This window comes from Rhineura floridana, chromosome 11 (genome assembly GCF_030035675.1).
Source record: "Rhineura floridana isolate rRhiFlo1 chromosome 11, rRhiFlo1.hap2, whole genome shotgun sequence".
In the NCBI taxonomy this organism is placed as follows: Eukaryota; Metazoa; Chordata; class Lepidosauria; order Squamata; family Rhineuridae; genus Rhineura; species Rhineura floridana.
In genome coordinates this window covers 20,507,580-20,516,222 of record NC_084490.1, presented here as the reverse complement: position 1 = coordinate 20,516,222, position 8,643 = coordinate 20,507,580, and positions in this window count along the sequence as shown.

Here is an 8,643-nt window from a genome sequence, read left to right as displayed (position 1 = left end):
TCTATGCGTTGCAAGAGTCTTTGTTATTAGTAGTATTGGAACCTGGTATAGCCAAGATGAAGAACTTGCACACAGGGCCTCCCAAAAGGGGAACTTAATAATTTTAAAATCACTTTCCCCAACCTGGGGAAAGCTCTGGCCCTCCAAATGTTATTAGATTCCAACTCCCATTAGCCTGAGACACCAGCGTCAACGGCCAGAAATGATGGGAGTTGAAGTCCGACAACATCTAGAGAGCCACAGATTGCCTACTCAATCTGAACTCAAGGTTGAGAGCTGTACCAGGGGGATCTGGATCTGTGTACCACAGGCTGGTTCCACATGCATCATTCTGTCACTAGATACCATTGTCTGGCTAAGCAGCAGCCCATTGCATGCTGTAGCCTCAGATCATCCACATGTGAGCAACCGGTTTCTTTTACTCTGATACCACAGCCTAGATGAGATGAAGTATATAAAGTGAGATGATTCATGCTGCCTGTCACCTTGGCTGTTCTAAGCAAATGATAATGAATGCTAATGGTGTTGAGGAAGCATGCCATTTGCTGGTTTGGAGAGCCCAGTAAATATGCAACCTTCCCCTCTCTGGAGTAGTGATGGGTGAACCCTCCCGCCTTAAGCTTATATGCAATTGGCTCATAAACAAACCCTCAGCATGGGGAATAGTGCAGCTTATTTCCAGGTCAATCCAAATTCATCCAGTCCAGTCCTCTTTATCTAGCCCATTCACTGATCCTTTCTCTCCCACTTTACTTACGAGACTGGCATTGCAAGGTGTTCCAGTAGCAGCAAATGGGGAGAGGGAAGGAAGATCTCTCCCCCCACTTCTTTGATGGCTGACAAACCAGTTGAGGTTACAAGTAGCTCCTGGGAAATGTCATTTTCACCAGGGCTACTGTCATAAACAGTTGCCTTTGAGGAAACCACATTTCCAGGGTTTATTTGGAGCCTGGCACTGGTCCTCTTCATAGCAACACATCAGGCACAAGATGGGAGGTCTCCTTTTCCTATTTTAACTTGTTGGTGCCTACCTGTGCATGTGGTCGGAGGATGTGGGTGTGGGATTCATCTCTGGTGCAGATTTAATTTTCTCCAGCTCAGATAAAAATCAACCAGAGAAGAACCATGTGTGTGTTGGTGATGCTCACCTTGTGTTTGAGCTGAGCATTATGAGCCCATAATGTGACATCACTACTCCAAAATTGTTTGGGCACACGCATCCTATTTATTTAGGAAAGCAGAAGAGAAAATGTTAGACGAGGCATAGGAACTGTTAAACAAATGCCAGGGATTGGCATCAAATACAGCTCTTGAGACCAGCCTGCTGTGGAGAAGCGGAAACAAGAGACAGCCTTTCTCTCTCCCCCCCTCCTGCTTCCCGGAGCCAGGCTAGATCTCTTGGTTGGCCCTGGGGTCACTAATGCATCCTTCCTGAAGCTATTAATACATGGCTGCTCTGCTGACCTTGCATGTACATCCCACTGCCGAGGTGCCAGATCTGACCTGCGCCACTGCTAATGAGATCAAGAACAAGTGAATGACCTGCCTGGGCATGAGCCAGGACAAAGCTGAAAACCACTTGTGCCAAATCAGATCCTCAAATTTTCCTCTTCTGAATGCTAGTATTAAATATTCACTGGATATTCTCTGAACATTATTAGCGATTGCTCATAATACCTTGTTCATAGCAGCTCACATGGTTCCTGGAACATCTCCCATCTACGAGGCTGATGGGAGCTTCTGCTAAGCTTCGTGCATCATGTTGCCAAACATTCCCTGAACATTTCATATTTCTGTTCAATACTTCTGAGTTGATGGTATATATTTAGTCTTTGATAGTTGAAATATAATTAGGGCTGCCTACATTCTTGTCTCCCGAGAATGTAGGCAACTGTAGGACTTCATAAATGACATTTAGTAGTTAAGAGCATTAATAATGAATCCAGGAGTTAAAGCTTCAAATGTGCCCTCAGCCACGAACTTGATGCATGTTCTTGTCCATTCCCTATTTTGCAGCCTCCTCATCTACAATTTTGGGATAATAATTCCCCAATAATTGTGTGTGTTTATATTTTAATAGAAAACCAATCTCAGAGGCTGCAACCAAGAGCTGAAGAGTGAAAAGCAGCCTCAGAAGTGAACCGTAGCGCAAGAGGCTGCTAAACCTTTTCTCTTGCTGCTGGTCATGTCAAAATCCTACCCCCACTTCCCCCCTGCTTGCCCGTCTACAAGAGAAAAGCTAGAAAATTCCCTTCTCTACTTGAATGAAAACCATGTTAGAGAGGGAGATTTTGAAGTTTAAAAAAAGTATTGGAGAAGAAATGCAGCATCTCTTTCTCTGCCCACCGGTCCCCTTCTTCCACTGAGCCCAACAGCTAAGCTGTTTTTGCATTATAAGAAACTTGAAGGAAAGTCAGGACTCCACTTAACATCTAGATTGACGATGAGCTAAGAAATCAGGCTAGGACTGGGGAGGGCAGCTATGACAGAACTAGAAAAGGTCCTCAAATACAAAGATGTATCACTGAACGCTAAAGTCAGGATCATTCACACCATGGTATTCCCTATCTCTATGGAGGTGAAAGCTGGACAGTGAAAAAAGTGGATAAGAGAAAAAACTCATTTGAAATGTGTTGGAGGAGAGCTTTGTGGATACCACGGACAGTGAAAAAGACAAATAATTGGGTGTTAGAACAAATTAAACCAAAACTATCATTAGAAGCTAAAATAATGAAACTGAAATTATCATACTTTGGACACATGAGAAGACATGATTCACTAGAAAAGACAATAATGCTGGGGAAAACAAGGGAGCAGAAAAAGAGGAAGACCAAACGAGATGGATTGATTCCATAAAGGAAGCCACAGACCTGAACTTACAAAATCTGAACAGGGTGGTTCATGACAGATGCTCTTGGAGGTTGCTGATTCATAGGGTTGCCATAACAACAAAATACCTCTGAACCATGCTGAGTCCTTAGGCCAAGTGCTATCTAAAGAGAATGTGTTAAGAAAGAAAAGTTTGGTGTCTCAGAAACAAAATATGACCCAAAAGCACATGGGAAAGAGCTGCAGTTTCTTTGGCAAATTTATTGCATCCAGTCTGAAGTAAGAACGTTCAAGACCATTAACATTATACCCTTCATGTACCTATACCCTTTCTACACAAATAACCAAATACTATCAAAGCTCAAGAAAATCCAGCATTTACAAAGAGTGATAGAAAAACCTTTGCTAAGGAGATACCATACAGCCGTGGCTGTATACTATAGCCAGCATAGATTTTTGCATTCTGCAATGTTAAATTGAAAATACCCCCATGCCATTCTGCTGCTTCCCATAAGCTCATTCCAAAACAAAACCTTTTAAAACTTACAGTCCTGAACTCAGAAACGCTTCCTTCACAAGAGAGAAAATCAAGAATTCAAAACGTAAAACAAAATATCCAGACCCCTGTTGGACTTTTTTCTGTCAGTGGTCTCATAATGTGTTGAAATTAATTAAAAATCAGCCATATTCATAGAGTACCTGTAATCCTATTACTGACCTTGCCCCATACTCTGAGCTTCATCTCCTGCCGTTTTAAAGTTTGTTTTAAAATGCATGGCTGATTCTTAGTTAATTTAAGAAATTTAACATTGAAGTATATTACAGGGTCGGGCATGCTCAGTAAGAACTATCAGTGTTCCAAAAGTCAGACTTACAGATGCTTGGCTTGGCTAATCAGGGGGCCACACCCACACCAGACATATATTTCACTTTAGACAGTCCTGGCTTCCCCCAAAAATCCTGGGAAGTGCAGTTTGTGAAGGATGCTGAGAGTTGCTAGGAGACATCCTATTCCCCTGACACAGCTCCAGTGGCCAGAGTAAAACAGCCCCTCTTCTGGAGATTGTAGCTCTGTGAGAGGAATAGGGTATCTTCTGAAAATGGAAATGGACTGCCTTTGAGTCAATTCCGACTTATGGCGACCCTGTGAATGGGGTTTTCATGGTAAGTGGTATTCAGAGGGGGTTTACCATTGCCTCCCTCTGAGGCCGAGAGGGAGTGACTGGCCCAAGGTCACCCAGGGAGCTTCGTGGCTGTGTGGGGATTCGAACCCTGGTCTCCCAGGTCGTAGTCCAGTACCTTAACCACTACACCACACTGGCTCTCAGGGTGTCTTCTAGCAACTCTCAGCTCCCTTCACAAACTACACTTCGCAGGATTCTTTGGGGGAAGCCATGATTGTCTAATGTGAAAAAAAGGTCTGGTGTGGATGTGGCCAGTGACAGCTTTGGTTTAAATTTGGGCAGGAGGCTACATGTGCTTGCTGTAGAATAAAAAGGTGAGGGAAACCCTGAAAAACAATGATACTGTTTACAATGTTTTTCTTTTGGAAAGGGGCTTTCCCTCTGCCCAGTGCCTGCCCACCCAACCTCCTCCCCTTCCTCTTGCCTCCCTGTTCCCTTCTCTCCCCCTCCTCCCTGCCCCTCCCCCAGGTCAGTTTCACCTTTCCTAAGCATGATTGTACAGGAGTAAATCCCACTGAACTCAAACAGCATGCAAATGATCAAGCCTGCCCTCCCCTCCTCCTCCCTCCTATCCCCTCCCTTTTGCCCCTTCCCTCTTCCTTCTCTCCCTCCCTATCCCCTTCCAATCCCCTTCTCCTCCTTCCTCCTCCATGGCCAGTTTTATCTATTCTAAGTATGATTGCAGGGGAGTAAATCCCATTGAACTCAATACGCATGCAAATTATCAATCCATTGTCTGCAAACTTGCCCTGGATCCCATTTCTTACATCCTCAATTAAAAAGCAGAGAAATTCACTATAAGGCAAAAACCCTTGCAGTTTAAAAACATATCTATAGCCAACAGATATTTCTATCAAACTTTAAAAAGCAGGGAAATTGGGAGGCTGTAGTGAATGCACCAGGGAAGCAGGAGACCTGACTCCTCTCTGAGATATTGTACTGCCCTACAAATTTGTCAAAATGCAAACACAATTTGGGTTGGTCTTTCACAGTCCAATCCACTTCCTGTGTAGCTTGGAAGAATTTGGTAACATGTGTCTGAGCATATGGTGAGTGGTGGCAACACCTGCCATCAGCCCAAAGGACAGAAACAAGACATGTGCTGTGCTGATCTTGTTTTAGCAGGGAGAAAGCAACAACATTAAGACAGTTGATATAGTTCAGATAGTCACTTTAAATATGTTTTATTTACTTTGCTATTTTAGTGAAGCATTTTTTTTTGCTTCTGTTTCTGTGAATATGTGAAGTACAGCAACACTTTGCAAAGTTTACTTTTTAAAAACTCCAAAAACAATTGTGGAATATTGGCACTGACTATTCTGTAGAATAGTATCCAGTGGACATGCGAAGTGTCTCACTTTGCACAAGATAAAACAGTGGGAAATGTATTCTAGCAAATTTCTAGGTGTGCTCTATGTTGAACACCTTTCCTTAAGTGCAGTGGTTTAAGCATAGCAGGCTGAAAACATGCATCTTGGGCAGGCCAAGTTTGTTTTTTTCCAACAGATGCATTGCTTAAGTAGCAACATATTGTAATCATTCTGATTTTACATCAAATTGCAGTTTCAGATTCAACTGTTAATGTGCCCAATAGAACATAACCTCTAGTTATGAAACACAAAAGGCTGTCTTCAACATCATATGACATTGACCAATAAAAAGGCTTTGAAATTAATCAAAATAATTTTGACACAGATTTCTAGGATGAATAATGAAAGAAATATAGGTTTTTAGGTTAGATTCTCTGTAGAAACAGTAGGAACACAGGAAAGAAGCAAACTAAGAAGAAAAACAACATACAAAAATATAATTCCCCATCTTTGGAGATGGCAGGTGTTACCACCACTCACCACGTTACCAAATTCTTCCAAGCTACACAGGAAGTGGATTGGACTGTGAAAGACCAATCCAAATTGTGTTTGCATTTTTACAAATTTGTAGAGCAGTAAAATATCTCAGAGAGGAGATCAGGTCTCCTGCTCCCCTGGAGGACACCACATTGGAGGCCATGCCTGGCCTCCAAGAGGTCTTCTGTATCTTTAAAAGTTGTGCAGGGGGAAGGGAGAATTCCACCTTGTGGTTTTTCCCATTACAGAGTTGCAAGAACACTTGCACTTGGCTGACTTTCTCTTCTCCAAAAGATACAGGATCAGTCTCAGGCCAGGAACCTGGCAACCCTAAGAGGGAGGCAGGCACAGGTGTCTGAATGATGTAGCAAGACTTTCTCAACGGTTAGCTCTAGCCTGGGGCTTAGGAAGGGGAACATTTGGGCTCTGTTTCTGGCAGCAAACTCTCTTGGGCCAGCACTGCCAATTTCCATCCCTGCCCGTTCTTTTTTCTGAGCTGGGAGGCCCTTCGGCTTCCTTACTGTACCCTCTCCCTGCCTCCTGTTCGGTGAGTGCCTGGATGTATAATTCTTGCTTACTATTTAAGATGGGGGAAAGTCAGGGAAAAGGGCAGCAGATTTATTTTTAGTCACTGCACTTAGGTGATCACCTCAGATGCGCTTGTAATCTCCCACCCATAGGGATGGTAGCAGCACTGTCCTCTCCCTCCCAGTGCTCGCTCTGTAAAAGCCATCACACACGTAGAGGAATCGTTGATATCCTCTGCTCTTGTCCTAGCTCCTGGGCATTCCAGCTCTACTCCAATAAAACATGGTTTTCAGAGAAAACATGTGAATCCTGTTTCACATTCCTTGCTTTGCTCAACAAAAACCCAGTAGATGAATGGCTATGTGGGGAAGGGGCTTCTCAGTGGTGGTACCTAGGCCAATATTCTTCAACCTCGTGTCCTCAGATTTGCTGGACTACAACACTCCCATCATCCCCAGATAGCTTAGAATATGGTCAGTTGTAGTCCAACAACATATGGAGACCAAAGGTTGAAAAACTCTGGCGTAGGACAGTGGTACCCAAACTTTTTTTCCTCACAGACCACTTGAAAATTGTTGAGGGTCTTGGCGGAACCACTCAATGATTTTTCTGCCTGTTGCAGCAATTCTAATGCGCTGTGCTTGAAGCTGTATTATTTTTAATTGTGATATCGTATTTTATTGTGTTACAATTTGCATTCCACAGAATTCAATTTGTAATACAATATAAGAAATAAAAGAAGCAATAAAAATGCAGCTTAAAATCATGAGTATTTAATGAGGGCATGCTGTGGACCACCTGAATAAAGCTCATGGATCATTGGTGGTACATCAGCCACAGTTTGGGAACCCCCGTCTAGGCTATAGAAGTCTGCCTCAGAAGATCTCTCTGTGCCTCAGGTGTCAGTTGAAAACAATCATGGTCCGACTCTTGACAGGTTTTTCAGTAGGAAATTCTCATCAAGTGCTTGTTTGGGTTGGGTTGTTGTCGGGTTTTTTTGTTTCTTTGTTGTTATTTTTTCATTATGTTTTTATTATTTGCTTATTTTATTTATTTATATCCCACCCTTCTTCCCAGTAGAAGCCCATGACTATTACCCAGCTTGTGGGGGGAACTGAAATACGAATTATAAATATTTTTAAAAATTAAATAAATAATAATACAATAGAGGCCACTTGCACACCTCAGGGACTTAGGATTCTATGCTGATTTGCACCTCTAGCTCTGGCCCATCAGGCTGGACCAGTGGTTTGGGCCTAGGATATCTAAAGGACCGTTTCCTACAACTGAAGCTGCCCACCTAATTCAGTCTGAGGCTCTCAGATACCCCTGGTTTTGGAGGTTAGGACTTCTACTATGGGCCACCCCTGCTGCAGAATTCCTACCCTAGGCAGATTTATTATGTGCTACTGCTGTTATCCATTAGACTCCGAGGCCAAATCCCATCCCGTTTGCCCAACAGCATGTGAAACTGATCACCTGTAACTGCTTTTAGGTATCTGTAATGTCCTTTATTTGCACAGTTTGTTTCCTCATTGTTAATGTATGTGGGGTTGATATTTTATACTTTAATGAGAGCTACAATAGATATTATATTGGAAAGGCAGGATGGAAAGCTTTTAAATAAATGCAACACCAGCAAGTACAGCTGCCATCCATGCTAGGGATAATTAGGAAAGGTATTGAAAATAAAACAGCCGATATCATCATGCCATTGTATAAATCTATGGTGCGGCCGCATTTGGAATACTGTGTACAGTTCTGGTCGCCTCATCTCAAAAAGGATATTATAGAGTTGGAAAAGGTTCAGAAGAGGGCAACCAGAATGATCAAGGGGATGGAGCGACTCCCTTATGAGGAAAGGTTGCAGCATTGGGGGCTTTTTAGTTTAGAGAAAAGGCGGGTCAGAGGAGACATGATAGAAGTGTATAAAATTATGCATGGCATTGAGAAAGTGGATAGAGAAAAGTTCTTCTCCCTCTCTCATAATACTAGAACTCATGGACATTCAAAGAAGCTGAATGTTGGAAGATTCAGGACAGACAAAAGGAAGTACTTCTTTACTCAGCGCATAGTTAAACTATGGAATTTGCTCCCACAAGATGCAGTAATGGCCACCAGCTTGGATGGCTTTAAAAGAAGATTAGACAAATTCATGGAGGACAGGGCTATCAATGGCTACTAGCTGTGATGGCTGTGCTCTGCCACCCTAGTCAGAGGCAGCATGCTTCTGAAAAACCAGTTGCCGGAAGCCT